This window comes from Anser brachyrhynchus (assembly GCF_964034855.1).
Source record: "Anser brachyrhynchus genome assembly, chromosome: 2".
Taxonomy (NCBI): domain Eukaryota; kingdom Metazoa; phylum Chordata; class Aves; order Anseriformes; family Anatidae; genus Anser; species Anser brachyrhynchus.
The window spans coordinates 98,050,007-98,066,411 of record NC_137695.1 but is presented as its reverse complement, the minus strand read 5'-3'; the positions used below and the strand labels follow the sequence as shown (position 1 = coordinate 98,066,411).

Sequence of the window (16,405 nt, the reverse complement as noted above, 5' to 3'; positions counted from 1 at the left end):
GGAGGCTCCTTCCACCTCTTCGTTTGACTCACCATCATTGCAAACTCAGCGTCCGCAGGAAAATAATAGGAATCTCTGCTTATTTTATCAGGCATAGATAGGCCTCTCAATCTCCAGGACATAAAAGGCTTCTCACGAACAATCGGTGGTGAATAATTTATGCAATTAAATATCCATTTTTTTCCATCCACAGGAGCAGATCGTTCATTCTGATTGTTCCAGCACTTTCCTGGGGATCTTTGATCAGCTTTGTACAGCACGCGGCTGTACATTTCCATTTTCTGCTTCAGATAAGTTTTATCATTGGGTAGAGGGCTTAAGGAATTAATTTAGCCCATGAGTCTGCCAGGCTTAGGTTTCAATCTAGGAAGAAATGGAAATTTTTAAAATGTCAAAGCCTTTCTTTAAGGGCCGTGTCAGCCTGCCTTGGGCAACCCTCTTAGAAAAATGAGTGCGCTATAAAATGTGATGCTTGGGTGCGGAGCTAACTTTTAATTCTCTTCTGTCAAATTCACACAGCTACCAGAGCCCATTTTGGGTGTAGCTGCACCATTCATTTGTTCCTGTCTGGTTTAATGGTCCTGTTTGAGACTTTTAAGCCCAGCCACTAAATATAGAGCTTCATGTACATGCATTTTTTAGGAAGTATTATTACAGTAAAGAGAGTTCTTTGAAAGAGAGGGAAATCAGTGACTGCTTATCTTAAATCACTGCACATTTCATTTTAGAGTGGTGTTAAGGGTACTTAGAGCATCCAGATCTCAGTTCTGCCGACATTACTGTAAATTACAATATTACATGCATATAAAGTCACAACAATTCACAACACCAGTTTTGAAAAACCTGACTGCATCTTCACCTGGCTTATTTGAGTCCCTAGGGCAATTTTCCAGCGTGGACTGTTTCACAGTCTTGAAGCTCACTTACCTCAACCAAGTGTCAAAGGCAGACGTCAGCCAGCTGTAATAGTACACAAAGAGAAACAGCTGAGACTAGTGGCTGGAGCCCTTTTAAATTTCAGCCAGGGCTTATGGAAATGTTTTCACATCTTCACTTCTACATAAAGTTGTGCCTGGGCCAATATTAAGACAAATTACAGCTCTGGGCTGTATTAGACTCTTCCTTCTATACGTAGGAACTGTTTCCCTCTTGTCAGCTGAGAACCTACTTGCAACTCTACGTTGAACACCAATGCAACCGATGCCTGTCATGCACAGCTCATCCTCTCGCCGAGCCTTTCTCCTGGGAGCAATTGGGTTTGCCGTGGTTTGGTGTGGTGGGGTTTTGTAATCGATATAAAGGGCTGCCAGGAAAAGCAGCTAGAGTTCACAGGTTAAATCTCGGCAACAGATGTGAGCTAATGAAAATTAACGTTAAATGAAATTAACTTTAAATGGATGACATTATATCTGAGAATCAACCCAAGTTACATGACTCCCCGTTTCCTTCCCTTTATACTTTCTGTCAGCAATGCTGTCACTTAAAGGTCATGCTCTCTCTCTCGAGCTTCACGTTTTTTCAGGGTGCTTTGGTGAGGTTGCTCTTTGCCAGTACTCTCAGTCCCAGATGCACAGCAGCCTCTGCTTGCGTGTTCGAGCTGCCTTGCCTGCAGACATGATTCCTCGAGCAAACAAGAATTTGAAACCACAAATCAGGAAATCAGTTGTGATTGTCTCGTGGCACTCAAGGAAATGTCCATTTCTTGTACTAATGGGAGATTTTCCACAGATAAACACATAGAGTAACTGGGAAAACGCCACCTGTAGCGTTTGCTCCATGTGCCCACTTTTTCCAAGCAGGATATGGCCTATAACACTTTTTAAAGTGTCAGCTTAAGCTTGTGCTACCCCTTGTTTCACAAGTGATGCACTTGCTTGCTAAGAGCAGACTAAGAAGACTTCTATTGAATTCAGCAGAGCCAGAAGTGACGTCTGCATGGTTTTGACTACAGTACAAGCTGCCACTTGTGCCTCCACCCCACGGCACGTGGCAGAAAGGTGGCATCTCACAAGGGTCAGCCCAACATGCCTGTCCTACCAGTGGGAATTTGCCCACCCTGTCCTGTGCCTCATTTGCCAGGAGGTGACCAGTCCCTTTCCATCCCTCTCCTTTTTGTTCTCTGCTTCTCTCCTTTAAGAACAAGAAATTAGGTTCCTTCACTTCCTATTTGTAAATAATGCTGAGGGATAGTGGTAGCTGTGATGTGCAGCTGTAATGAACCGTATGCTGCAGTTCAGCACAACCAGAGATGAAGGAGCAGTGAAAGCCAGGAGACCAGTTCGGGTAATTACAAGGGGTGAGGAAGACATGCGGTTCTCAGTCAACAAGACTTTCATTGCTCGCCTCTCACCTTGCAGGAATGCTGTCAGGAGAGCTCGTGCAGAACTAGCAAGGATTATCAGGGCAGTCTGGACATCCAGCCCTTCTCCAGGGTGCTGCCAAATGGCTCTGGCAGGGCAGGGAAGGGAAACACAGGGGGCTTGCGGTGGTGCAGGTGATGGGGATGCAGCCAGGCACTACGGCAGCATTTGTGCTGCTTGGTCACCATTAGGCAGAACAGAAGAAAAAACTTTTTCTCTCTTTTGTCACAGAGCACAGCTCAATGGCACTGGCTTTAAGCTGTTCTTTGGGCTGGGGCTACATTCATTTAATGCTACAAATGCCACGTTAATAACTTCCAGTTAATCAGAGCTGATCAAACTTGGAGCAAATATTTTGCAGAAGGCATTTGAGGATGACTGCAAGTGAGCTCCTAGTCTAGAAGTGTATGTGGAAAAGTCAGGACAGAGATCCCTAAAGGCTGATGGTTAGGAGGAACGACAAAGACACTTTACTTCCACCCTGCCCTCAAAATAAATCACGTGCTCCTGATTTTTTTCCCCCCGTTTTCTCATCTATCTTATTTATCCTGTTTTGCTAACACAGATTCATCCTTCCGCTCATGTCTTTACGAGGAGGGAGCCACACTCTGTAGGCTTGCCAGACTTTCTTGGCTCAGTACCACTTTCCAGTGGGTGCTGTCTGGGCTGAGAAAGCCTGCCTCTTGCTTTTGAAGCCCCACATACCAACAAGGTGTGAGTGCTGGTGGCTCTGTGTTGTGCAGCAGGGCTTCATGAGCAGAAATCAAAAGTCCAGATGTAACATGAACTAGACAACCCCAGTTTTCGAGGTGCAATTTTACATTACTCGCAGGTTGTTGCATATGTGTACTTCTAGTGGCTGTGGGTGTGCCACTATATATCCACAATATGTGGATTTTAACACATGTGCACGGATTAAATGCCAACATTTCTCTGTGTGTGCATAGTATTTAAGCATATGTTTGGTTTTTTGTTTTTTGTTTTTGTTTTTGTTTAATTTTGAGGTTGCGCGTACCCTTCAATTAAAGTGAAAACAAGAGGGATGGGGACAACCATTACAGATGCATGCACAGGATGCCAGAGACACAGTGAAATTACTCTCTAAGCAATTCAAGCCTCCTGGAGGTTTGCTGTGCGCTGTAATTTAGCATTCCTGGCGTAACAACTCAGCCAGACCGACATCTAGCACTGATGGTTTGGAACCGGGGAGCCGGGGAGCCGTCGCGGGGCTGGGAAAAGCTGGCTGCCACCGAGTCTGGCCCTGACATCCCTCCTCTGCAGCTGCATAAGTGGCAGCACACGGCCACCAGCCACGTGGACGAGGAGATTTCGGATGGTTTTCAGAAGAGGGGAAGAGTCCCTGAGCAAACAGGGCCTGGCATTCGCAGCGCCTCTTGGGCTGGACGGCTGTTGAAGCCATCATATGTAATTATTAGTGTGTGGATGATAATTATTAGTAACAAGTCACTATTAAATTAGGCTTGCAAACCTCGTCGTGCCAGCTCCTGAGCAAATACAGATGAGGAAAGATGTCCCAGCCCCGAGCTGGATGGCTGCTCCCGGGGTGGGGAGCGATTTGAGAGCCGCCAGCAGCCCTCATGAACCCCACCTGCCCCGCAGCCAGCGGCTGCTCTGACTCACACAGGTGAGCTGGCGGAGGGAAAGCTGGCAAAAAGCCTCGCCGGCAAACCCAGGGACTCCAAAAAACGTGTTTTGAGGCTTCCCCTAGCTACCTCTCTGGAGCAATTTCGTCTCAGCTCTGGGCTGCTGCTTGCTCCCTGCAGCCAGCCGATTGCACTGCTGCCCCTGGGGAGGAATGGGCACAGCCAGTGCTTTGTAACAAAGCATGTAAAGCAGTAAAAAACTGCAAAATGTGACATGTGATGCCCATTCCCTTGGGGATCAGCATCTCCTTCTGCTCTGAATCCTGTATCTCAAATGTAGATCGCGAAAAGGAGAAGCCTCTTCAGGTGTGTGCTTGCTGGCCGGTTGTGAAAGCCCTCCCGAGCAGAAGCCAGCCAGATAGGTGGCATCCCAGCACGAATCCTGGAAATACATCGCTGCGAGGTCATTTTGCAGGGCTGCTTGGTCAGAAAATCCGTTTACCCTATGCACTGATGAAAGAGTTATGTCTGGATTTTTCCCTTAAATCTTTGGCTTTAATTTATGAAATCTACTGTGTTATTTCACCTGGGATTGTTTGTCCATTAAACATCAGCCTCATTGTTCTCAAAGTAGTGGCATTTAAAATGCATTACCGTGGGGATGCCAAATTAGATTGGGGTCACTGCAGTGCCAGGCACTATACGTGCAGAGAAATAGCTGCCCGTCAGGGAGGATTTCAGACTCTTTTCCTCTTAACCTCTTTCTACCAGACCTTCAGACGCTTGTTGAAGACTGATGGTGACTGTGGTAGTTACAGTCAGCAGCTGGCTGACCACAGGGGGAAAAAAATCACATGCAATTGAGAGGAGGTAGAAACTCCCTTGCAGCCACGTATGGCTTGTTGTACACTGCCGTAATCATCCACCCTCAGCCTCATTCAGATACAGCTGTGCTGCGTACAACATCAAGGGGACATTACGCTACCCAGTGGAGGTCTCCCCTGTTTGCTAACTACAGAGAGCTTTCCTGAGAGCAAACACCTTTTTTACCTTTTTTTTTTTTTTTTAATGCTGTTCTCCTTCACGCTAGCAAACACGTTAAGGCACCAAAGTCCCACGTCACAATATTATGAAAGCCTGTTATTCCTGAATGGGCACTGAGGACATAGGCACTGTGGCACCTGCAGGTGGATCTGCTGTCTGTCACTGGTGATGGGGCTGATGGAAACACATGGGGCTGCTTCTGTACCTTGTACCGTGATGATCTTTACCAGATGTAAAGGCATATCCACAAAAGCCAGCATATAAAACCTCTGCCACTTTATCAGAGCCCTCCCTGTGCTACGAGGTTTCCAAAGGCCACAGACTGACCGCTGGCTTTGAATATCCCTTGGCTGATATTAATCCTTCCAGGGTAATGGCAGGGGGCACTCCTCACTGATGGCACACAGCTGTGAGGTTAAACCCCTGCAGAAGCAGCCACAGCGCTCCACCTCCTGCTGGGACCATAGAGGGGAAGGAGAGAGCTGGGCGAGCAAAGCTGTTCTACCTCAGCATGGCCCCCAAAGGGTGCCCCAGGTCGAGATGCTCCATGGCAGGTGAGTAACTGGCCCTGAGGGCCAAAGTTTAATTGACAAAATACACTCCATCCCTTAAAAAAATAAAAGAAAAAAGCTTGGAGGAGGAATGTGTATCAGATGTTAACAGCAATTACAGTTTTTTCAGTTTACAGTGCTTGCTTTTGTCCTGGTCCGAAGCCAGACGTTTAGGTGGTGTGAGCTAGTCTTGTGTAACATTTGAGAAGTGGTGCCCTATCTTAAATCCCAGCTTGTGGCAGTGATGCAAGACAACCTACTGCTTGTTTCCATTCTGTTACTTTTAATTAACGTGGGGATTCATCTTTTTCACATTCTCAGAGAGGCTGGGGTGCTCTTGCTACTGTGTGGTGTTAACTGAGAAGCCGGCATCATATCTCTGTGTCAATCTGTGCTGTAAAAATGCCCCACTACAGGTGCACAAAAGTAGGGATGAAGGTGCACGGGGAAATCTGAGTGCTCCCAAATTCCTTAGCTGTTGCCTTTCCTAGCCAGCCTCCTGCAAGCAGTGCCTCCCCCTGATGCCCCAGCTCCAGCACCCGCAGCCAAGGGAGCACTAAGCTGCTTAAAACGTCTGCTCTCACACTTCCACACCAAGGCAGGGTTGACAGCAAGCAGTTGTCATGCTGATAAGACGAAAACCTGTAATAGAGGGTCTCGGTACCAGAGCTTCACTCCTAAGTGCATAGTTCCACCTGGACCTCTGTAGGGCAGGGCACCGATTTGCTCTATATTTATGTAGCTATGAATTCACCACTTCATTATATATTTATTTAGCCATGAATTCACCCAGAAGGCTCACCGAGCCAAGCACTGTTTTTCTAACTGTTCTCTCCACCTCAGCAACCAGCTATTCAGGGCAAACATCACTTAGCTGCAGTGTCACTGACTTAATATGCTGGTTCAGTCAGCTGAGCGCTCTCAAGACAGAGCAATGAGAATGACCTTTAAATGCCACAACTTGCCTTCAGAGCTATTTAGATGCTTCTCTGGCTGCACAGCCATCTAGAACAGCGTTCACACAGCAAAACTCACTTAGCAAAGAAGGAAAACTTATTGCAGCAAACGAGGCAGATGCATGTGAGACCTCTGCTTTCCCTGGGCTGTTTGCCCTGGCACCAAAGCAGAAGCAAATGCATCCTTGGTGGTAAGAGTAGGCTCACTGTGTAACCTAGTTACTCAGTCCAGACTCAGTGTGGTTTCCAGACAACTCCTCTCCCTGGTCCCTGTGAGTGCTCACCGGTAGCATTCGCACACCTCCTATGCAAATGACTACAACATGCTCTTGGAAATAATTGCTTGCTCGCTTTTAATGAGGCATACTGATAAATAAGCAGATGCTAATGTTGCTGTTAATGTAATGCTGATGTGAATGTTTAACTAACACTCTTAAGTGTAACTAACTGGTGACAGCTGGCCGAAGGAGCTTCCAGCACCCCTTTCAGAAACCCAGGTTTTAAACCAGGTACTAGCACTAAAGGCAGCAATGATCTACAGGTTACCCACACGCAGTTAGGTCACTTTTCCCTTCCATGCTTAAGGAAGGTCAGGAAAAGCAGCAGTCCAGATGAGGCTGCCTCTGCCACCGTGTTTCGGCTGGGCTGGTCTTGACCACACCTTGCACGCGCTGGAGAGGTAAGAGAGAAGGTTCCTGCTGTGACAGATGCATAGGAGACATATAATTAGGCTTTCAACGACACGCAGACACTGCAGTTTTGCGTGGTACATAAGATTGAGGTTGGCTGAATTCAGTCTTTGCCAGCTAGTATCTTAGCCTTGGGGTATCCCTTAATCCTGGATGCTGTAGTCTAACTGCTGACAGTGTCATATTTGTGCTATTTGATTCTCATGTTCTTACGTTGTGTGCACTAAAACAAGGCATTTCATGCCACAAAGAACACCTGATCTAAATAAGGAAATCTAGCTGCTCTCAGGAAACAGCAGAACAATGCACAGTGCCACAGGAGCACCTGGAGAAGAGAATAAACCCAAACTATCATAAAGGGATAACAGGAGCCATTCTCGGGGATAAGGGACTTGAGGGAAAGGAAAATGATGCATAAATGGAAGAACGGCTACAGATAAGAGCTTATTCTACAAAAGCAGGGCTTCTACTCTCCTAGAGGTGGTGAAGTTCAAAATGGGTTGACTAGACAACTTGAACCTCTTAAGGAGGTAGGAGATTTGCTGTCAGAATAGGTCTAGATGCAGCTGCTGATGATCAAAGGCTGATGACTTCAAAGTAGCAGGAGGCCACCCAGTGCTCTGAGCTATATCATGTGCAAAGTGTAGTGTTAGTGGCCGCCTTTACTTGAGGTGTTGATTAGATGGCTTGGGTGAATGCCCTCTGTGATTATTTTTTTCTGTTCTTGACTTGCTGTCATCTGGAGAGCAACAAATCTACTAGATTATAGCAAAAGTGACCATGCTCACCTGTCTTGTGAACGTACTTTTTCATCTTTAGCAGAATTCTCTCAAGGTTTGGCGAATGCACTGAAGAACACAGCTGGAAGTTGTGTGTCCATCTCTGTCATTGATTTCATTTGTCATTGAAGAGTTACTCCTTACTTTCTGATATTATCTCCTTAGCATTACATGTGTTCACTGCAGGGCTGAGAAAAGGAATTTTGTTGCAGACTGTTTCCCTTTCCTTGGACGTATATCTTCACTCACTCATCTCTCTTCCAGAAAACTAGCTAAGACCATCTAATTGGTTAAATAGTGGATATTTTTAAGAAAGGAGGTACCTATCACACATGCTATGCTTCCATAATCTTTTGTACTTCCTCTGCACCATGTAAGAGGGTATTTTAGGAAGCATTAAGCCACAGTTCTATAGCAAGGAAGTTCCTAGAAAAGCTGTCTGCTCAAAGGAAAAAGGTTGTGGTAGCTTATAGCACTAGTTGTAGAAACTGTTTGCAGCAGAGCACGTGCCAATCTGACAAACTCCGAACAGAGGAAATATCCCTGTGGAAAGTTAATCAAGTTGATTTTTTTTTCCCTTTGGGTCTTCCCATTGTCCTTCTGCCCTGTCTTTTAGGTTGTTTATATTGGGAAAACATTTTGATTAAACAGTGCTGCTGGTAATTCTTTCTGCCCTCATATGCAATACCCTCTGCAGAGACTGAGGAAGAGGTAGGTAGTGGAGCAGAGGAGGTGGAAACACAAATTACAGCAAAATAACTAACAGGACCAAAGCATTTGGACTTTTGCACCTGACACGCAGGAAAATGATCCAAAAGGGAAATAATAAGTTCCACTTCTTGGAAGGAAAATGTCTTCATTTTATCAATATTCTCTTGTTTGCACAGCCATCTGTACTCTAACCTGTCAACAGGCTTGCTGTACAAGGTGAGTGGAAATGCAGTCGATCTGTCTCAAGCCTAGAAAGTCACTGATTTTTATCACTTTTTCAGCTAATTCAGTGCTGATAATGGCTTGTGTCTCACTGCAAGAAAACTTCATCTTGCATTGAACGATTGCTCAATTCTGCCTGCCTCCCCTGAAAGACTAACACAAATAATGCCTTCTGTGTGAAACAAGACATTTCTTGCTTAAGGCCCAAGTCTTGCACACATTTCAGTTGGTATTTAACCATGCTCCTGTTCCCTGTCCTGTCGACACCAGGAGAGCTGTTTAGACAGGGAAAATGAAGTTTTTATCGTGCACTGTAGCAATACCAAGTTCTGCCTTTGTTTTTGCTGTCATTCCTGGCTCTCCAGAGTGCCTGTGAAGGCGGGAGACTGTCCAAGCATAGGTGATCCATGAAACAAGCTCTGAACAAATCAGGGGAAGTTCAAGTGTGCATCCTTGGCCTCTGATTTAAAATGTTTCTTTTAGTAGTGTAGCTAGAGCTGTTCAAAAAAAGCACAAGTTTTCTTTGTGAGAGGGAGGCTTTGGGTCAGAAAGCTGGAGTAACTCAGCAGAGGCAGGAGCAAGCTCAGTTACGGGGTTCTTTCATCCGTCTCTTCCTCCTGGTGCAAGCTATGTGCTTCTGATGGCTTTGTCTTTGGAGCCTGCAGCAGTGTGGGGACAGGCAGAAGCTTCAGTCCCAGCTGCTGGTGGGAGAAGGTCAGAGCCCTTGGCTGTGGCTCGGAGGTTTCCAGGCTTGCTGCCTGCAGCGGAACGAGGAAGCAAAGGCCACCAAAACGTTTTTCTGGCATGGTTTGTTTAATATAACAAACTGAGCTGGAAAACCCATGAGATGGTGACAGGCTGTATTAATACAAGTGGGGGTGAATCAAAACACATGAAGGTTGTTGACCATTGGGGTGTCATTGGGCATGTCTGAAGTCAGTTACGAAAGACCTGACTTGGCTTTGGTATCAACAGACTGCTGGAGGGTGAGACTGGGGAGATAAACCTGGAATCAGCTTTAATTCCTCAAGGGAGGCTGGTGTGCATCTTTGGGGACTTCATGCTCTTTTTTTATGGCAGCTGTTCTGCTACACGGGGTAAAGCAGCAGACTTCACGCCAGCTTCAAAGGGGAGATGAAGAAGACAGGCTTGGATGGGGTAAAGTCCCAGGGCGCTGCAGGAAGAACCGGGTGAGCAGTGCTGGCTGGTGTGCCGTGCACAGGCACCGTGTGCCTGGGGAGCTCCTAGCTGACCTTGCTGCGCAGGGAGAGCAACCAGCTCTAAGGTGAGCGCAGGGCCTGTCCTCTCTGTTACTCCTGCATTTCAGCTCAGTTTAATCTCTTTAATCGTCTGTTCAGCTGCCTGTTGAGAGTGTCTTAATTATAAATATCTGCCCCAGAGGAAGTCAGGTCACCTCGTAGCCCCGCTTTGGCAGGGAAGCACCAGCTGTCCTCCAACCACGTTGCTTCCAGCATAGGAACCAAATTTGGATGTGATGTCTTCTGATTTCTTTCTGTGCTGAAGAGCGTGTAGATACAGATGTTCACTTCAAGGCTGAGAATTAATCGTAGAGAAGGCTCCATGGAGATCCTATAGCAGTCTTCCAGTACCTATAGGGGTCCTACAGGAAAGCTGGACTCTTTGTCCGGGGGTGTAGGGATAGGTCAAAGGGTAATGGCTTTAAACTAAAAGAGAGCTTGGATACAAGGAAGAAATTCTTCACCCAGAGGGTAGTGAGGCCCTGGCACAGGCTGCCCAGAGGAGCTGTGGATGCCCCATCCCTGGAGGTGTTCAAGGCCAGGCTGGATGGGGCTTTGGGCAACCTGGTCTGGTGGGAGGTGTCCCTGCCCATGGCAGGGGTTGGAACAGGGTGGTTTTTAGGGTCCCTTCCAACCCAAACCATTCTGTGATTTTAAAAAAAAAAAAAAACAAAAAAAAAAACTATTTATGCTAATGTCATTGAAAATCTGTATTAGATGTTTTTTTTATTAGATGTTTTTTTCCTGAGGCCATATGTTTTCTCTCCTTTCCTTTACTACACCATGGCATTATTTCTGTGGAAACCTATGCATCAGTAGAGTACTCGCCCTTATGGAAATGGCTGATGTTTGAAATTCCTTGTTCATAGTTGGTGCAGCTTGCTTGAAAAACAGTTCTGTTAAACTGCTTGAACAGTAGATGTTAAGAGTACTCTCCGCTCAGTTGAGGCTCAAGTAAGTTCCTCGAAATCATATATGGGAACTTGAAAGCATTCCAGGGCCTTTTTTTTTCTTTCTTTTTTTTTTTTAAATACACCCTCTTGGCCAATTCAGATCTTTACGCTGACTGTGGCAACATAGGGGCAACATTTGCAGTAAACCAGGATCCAGGTTTCCTCACAGCTAGTAGGTCTGAAACATGACCCCTTCCAGCTATTTAAAAACAGTTAAAAATGAATGGGGATACCAAAAGTGTTATCGAGTCAGGCAGCCTATAATCACCACAGCTTCACCGTGAGGTTTTTGGCAACTAATAGGACAGGGATGAAGGTACTGGTTTGGGTCACACACTTATTCGTACTGGAGCACCCTGGTACCTTAGACCTGAGGTTGGGGTATGTGCTCAGCTTCTCAAAGGGCGGGAGGTGCACGAGGTGGTGCAGGCATCAGATCCAGGTCTGTGCCATGACCTGTCTTTAACAGAATGAAGTGCAAGGCAGATGCTGTCTTTTTCAGTCTTAAGAAATAAAATAAAAATAAAAATAAAAAAATAAAAAAACCAGGCTGAACTAACAAATTCCAAATTTTGAAATAAAATTAAATGACACAAAATATTCACTGTGCTAAATCAGTCAAAAGGGAAATAAGGCTCTAAGTTCACCTTTCTGTTTGTTATAAGACCACATACAAAGATGAGTGGCAGGCGGTGGCCCCATGCTGTTGGTTCAATAAACGAAGTCTTTGTATCTCTTATCACGTTCAATTAAGGTCTGAAAAACTTGTGGCCTACAACACTTGTCATGGCTGTGTTCATTTGTAATTAGCATGTCAATCCTTTCTACTTAACTGGCTGCCAATCTGAAAGCCTACAGCAAGCCACCGTCCAAAACACAGATTTTGGATGCTGTTGGCTGTTCAGGCTTTTATGCCCCTGTTGAAAGAAAAGGTGCCCTCCACAGAGTTCTTCATAAATATTCGTGACTGTTTGTGCCTCTGCTATTGTGTCTTGCTTATGAAGGATTTGATTATTCATTTCTGAAAGCAATTTTAAAACATCTGGAAGCAATTACCTTGCTTTCAGGCCTTTTAATACCTGACTTTATTTTTTTCCACTTCAATCAATTTCATTCAGGCACTGGGGACTTTGAAGGACTTCTTGCTGTGTATACCCCAGCACAGACGAAAAAAAACAGAGGGCTTCGCTTGCTGCCATAAGGCAGGCTTTATTTCAGCTTAAACCTTAACTGTGCTCTTGTAGCCCTTCTCACATGACTCCCTCTCCTTGATCGTTTGATTCTTCAAGCTTTCTCTCTTGTGAGCCCTGACTGGCCAAAAAATCCAGCTTGCAAAACCTCAGGTCCTGTGGAACTCCTTGAAATACAGGGCTGGAAAGGCAACAGCACATTATGCTGGAGCCCCAAATGCTGTAGGAAGCATTTTGGTTGCCTGTATGTGTCCTCAGAAGCTATTCTTATTCTTATCATTCTCTTATGTTTTGATTTTTATTTTAACTGTTCACATCCAATCAATCACATCCAATAAAATGATTGAATAGTGCAGGGAGAAAAAAAAAAAAAAAAAACAAAAAAACATAACATGCTTCATCATTAATCTCAGTAATTTTCTTTCTTCATATTGAACAGACTAGACCAAAGTAAGGGAAGAGTATTTTCACTGGAAAGATGATGAATTCTTCTAACTTTCAACCATATAAGTGGTAGAAGAAAAATAATGCATGGTACAAAGCTCATTCTCTGAAAAGGTCGCTACTGTTTGGAGAGGAAAAAAAAAAAAAAAACCAACTAATGAAAAGTCTTGGGATTTGAGTTTTTCTATTCATCTAATTCAGTGGAGCATTTTTCCTCTTTTAAAAAATTATTAATATTCTGACTGACGGAAGAAAATGCACCTCAAAGTGCATTTCTCAAATTGTATTGTACACTTTCTCAAAATATATTATCTTTACATATATTTGTATATGCACATATACTCAATTGCCCAGTAAGTGCACTTTATAACACACACATATATATACACTTCAGCATGCTTCTAGAGGCACAACCACAAGGAAAAGCCTCTTGTTTCCTCACCAGCAATTTATGCCTTTGACGTGCTTCTAATAAAGCCAAATGGTCCAGAAGGTTAAACGCCAGTTCTGTTGGAGTCAATGCTGCTTCTGCCATTAATTTCTTGCAAGGCCAGATCTGTGCTCTACAGACTGGAATAATGGAAAAGGCTTCAGCGGCTTTCCAGTGTGGGCTGATACCAAGCAATCTGTGAATCTTCCCCTCCACCAACCCTTTCTGAGTACTCCTATGACTTAACAGCTTGAAAGGATCATCTGTTATTAGAAAAAAAAAATATTGAACTAATAATGTAAATTGCCACTGCTTGTGCCTTTGTCTTGCATTTTCTGCTAGCGCAATATATCAAAATTAGATATTTTCCTTATTTGCATATCATGTTAATTGGACACTTTCATGTAATGTATTAAATATGACACACTAGCTTTATCTCTAGGGGCCAGAGCAAACATCCCCAGACTGAGGGCAACACAGGGCACTTTGCAAAGTGCCTGAATCCAGGAGTAGTTTGGAAAAATGCTGCCATGTACCCAAGAGTGTAAATCTAGCTCTGCCTGTTTTTACCTTCCCTCCTTAGATAGGAACATTTTGGGATGTGTGGGGGTGTTGTTAGAAATATTTTTGCTGCACATCCTAATTCCTGAGATGTCTCCCGTTAGCTTTTACGCAGAACCAGGAGAGTTTCCCTCCTCGCTGTTTTCTGAGAGGCCTCGGTGTTGTGTTTGCCTGTGGAATGCAGGGTACATCTGCTCCACATCAAAGCTGATTAGGCATTTCTCTACCCTCTGTCATCCTGTATTTTCAATACACTCCCCTCTATTTCCGTAGTTTTCCTTTCTTTTTTTCCCCATTCTTGGCAAGTTTCAAGGACACTGAAAAAGTCACCATTGCATGTGTTACAAAAACAAAGAAGAATAAGTCTTTGTTATTAAAGGATCATTGGAACAATTTCTGATGACTGCTCAGCACCCTTGCACGTGGCCTGCTTTACTATTACTGTTATTGAGATAATTTCCAATATAAATTCTCTTCATCCACTGTTTATTTTATCAGCTTTTGGTGAGCTTTGCTGCAGATCTCCAGATGGATCACAGTTTAGATTATGAAGGTACCTCTAACCCTGCAACAGCAAACTTTGGCCTGTGAAAAGTAATTTTTTCTTCTGTTTACAGTTCAGAAGGTGCCAAAATCCACAAAAACGTGCAACAATCCTCAACAAAAGTTGACTCATCAGCATACCACGGGGTTACTAAAATGACATGCCGCTGAGCCCTCCCCTCACACATCACACAGCATCTTCTCTGAAGAAGCGTGTCCGCTGATTTTTGCTGTATTATTTTTTTCAGGGATGGAGACAAAGGGCTATTCAGACTCTAGCCTAACCAGCCTATGCAGCAGCAAGTGGCATGGAGTACATTTAAAACGTCAGATACGTTTGTCACTGGGTCTGGTCCTGGGTTGTGGCCACCCAGCCGTCTGCCTGGGCACGGGGGATCACACCCTGCTGTAGGTGCTGCTGGGGCCGCGCTTGTGTATCTGGGGGCACTGATATCTGTCCCACCAGGGATGCCAGCGAGCATTGTTCCTTCCTATGGTACAGCAAAATGTGTAACAGCTTTGAGCATCGTTTTTGCTGAGCTAGGAATGATTTGGCTTCTGTGATTGGCACACAGGTAATTAGAAAAGCTCTGAGCATCCTCCCTAACGGGTCGTCCCTGCTGAAAGCTGCGGTGTGCTGGCTTGTGTTGTTCTCTGTGTTTTCATATGAGCCTTTCAGTAACAGAACTCAACACTGATGGTCACAGCAGGCCCATATTTTGGTCTGCTTGTAAAATGCTCTAAAAAGCACAATGTCTCTTTCTTCTTCTCTTCATGCAAACCAGCATGCTCATCCTTAACAAAGTCCCAAAGGACTTCACTATTTATCCAAAACTCCCTTACCCTTTATATGGATTCTGGCTACCCCTGCTGGCTCACACAAATTCTCAATACCTGAATTTCTCTTGGTCAGCAGCCAGATCTTGCAGGCGTTGGCATTTTGCTGTGCTCAGAGGATGCCTTTGGAAGAAATTTGCTGTGTAAGGTGACAACGTCGGTAAATATCTTGAAGAGGTGAGAGAGGAAGACACAACTTTAGTTTTATGCAATGTCTTGGATTAGATTTTGGTACAGGAACCTCAAGACAAAATGCCCAGAAGGGTCAAAGCTGGCCAATACTTTTTCTTGCCCACCTTGTATCTTATTCAGACTCTCTGATTGCTAGCTCAGCAAATGGACTTGAACCCTGGTCCATTCTCTTTCCCTACTGTTGTCCTCTTGCCTGGGAGTGCCACCCACCAGTGTGACATTTGAAAAGCCTTTAAAAGCTGACCCAGTGTGGCAACTACCATTGCAGTGCTGTACAGCTGCCATGGAGCAGATTTCTTTTTCCTTCAGGATTCATCTGTGGTGTGCTTTTTTGTGATTCCCACCTGCATAACATTTTGTACCTCATTTTTCAGTCTGCTTTTGTTTTTGAGAAAACATAAATGCTTTGTGCCATCGCCTTGCTTTTCCTGTCTATCATTAGAGCAGCAGTAGCCGGTGGGATTCTACCATGGGCATTCCCTGAATCTCCTCTGCAGTCCTCACTGCTCTGTCTCTGGGCTTGGGGAAAGTAAACCCTCCTGTTCTCCTTTGCCCATGAAAAAAACATTTCAGTTTTAATTTGCTTTTTAGGTTGTTCTGCTCTCCATCCCACTGCTGGCTTTGCAGAGCACAAATAGTTAGAATATGCCATCTATGGGCCTGAGGAAGGCTTGCAAGCTTTAATAATTGGTTATATAAGGCAGTTCTGTTCTTTAAAGAGGGAGTCAAACGATATATTTCATTAAAAAGCAATGGTAATTATTTGGAGGCAACTCCCAGGCCTCTTCTCAAAACACTCCCATTCTAAACATAAAACTACACAAATGCTTCCTGCTAAAAAGCAGATACTGATTGTGTCCTGCTCAATAGCACTTTACAGCAGGAAAAGACAGAGGGAAACAAAGCTCACCTGATGAGATTTTGTTTGTTTGTTTGTTCGTTTGTTTTGTAAAGCATCAGTATGTCATCTATATGGCTTAGCAGTTGATTTCACCCAGCTGCCGCCAACAACCTGGCTGCTGAGCCACTCTAAGCTCGTCTCAGACCACAGCTGTCCTCTCTGTCACTCTTCTTAAAGTC

The 16,405-nt window shown here is 44.8% G+C and overlaps 1 long non-coding RNA gene across 1 annotated transcript; it reads left to right on the top strand.

Annotated features, from left to right (window-relative positions):
• Positions 1–5,414: 5,414 nt before the first annotated feature.
• Positions 5,415–15,117, top strand: LOC308189378. The gene is made up of 3 exons (XR_013946334.1): positions 5,415–5,562; positions 9,997–10,201; positions 14,545–15,117. It is a non-coding gene; the product is annotated as an uncharacterized lncRNA (long non-coding RNA).
• The last annotated feature ends 1,288 nt before the right edge of the window (positions 15,118–16,405 follow it).